Source organism: Octopus bimaculoides, chromosome 12 (assembly GCF_001194135.2).
Source record: "Octopus bimaculoides isolate UCB-OBI-ISO-001 chromosome 12, ASM119413v2, whole genome shotgun sequence".
NCBI lineage: Eukaryota > Metazoa > Mollusca > Cephalopoda > Octopoda > Octopodidae > Octopus > Octopus bimaculoides.
In genome coordinates, this window is record NC_068992.1 from 65,384,980 (window position 1) to 65,385,496 (window position 517).

Genomic DNA, 517 nt, shown 5'->3' on the forward strand with positions numbered 1-517 from the left:
TATATATATATATATATATATATATATATATGTACTTATCCAGAATATATTATTAGATGGATGATTAAACAAGTAGATAGATTTAAGGAAGCCCCGATGGTAGGACCCACATCTTATTCCGATCTTTAATCATGAGTTAACTTTCTATTTCTAAAAATTCCATTTGTTTACATACCTCGACACCCACAAACACACACATGCATGCGTACACACATAAAAATACGCACACATATATTTAAACACACACACATGCACACCTGTAAATAGACATGTCATGCATTAAGTCAAAAAGGCAATATGTAAATCATAAATCAAGAGGGAATAACTTACTAATGCATATGCATAAAGTGTGTTTTGAAAATAAAGTTGATCACTACATGCACAGGCGCACGCACACAAACACGCATACACACAGTCAGATATGTGTGTTTGTGCATGTAGTGATTTACAATTTACGAATATATATATATAAATATATTTATATGTACATATATATATATATATATATATATATATA

At 29.2% G+C, this 517-nt stretch overlaps 1 protein-coding gene across 1 annotated transcript in view; it reads right to left on the minus strand.

Annotated features, from left to right (window-relative positions):
• LOC106884468 (neuronal acetylcholine receptor subunit alpha-10) overlaps positions 1-517 on the minus strand; it is an 83,556-nt gene that overhangs the window by 29,185 nt on the left and 53,854 nt on the right. The window lies entirely within an intron of this gene.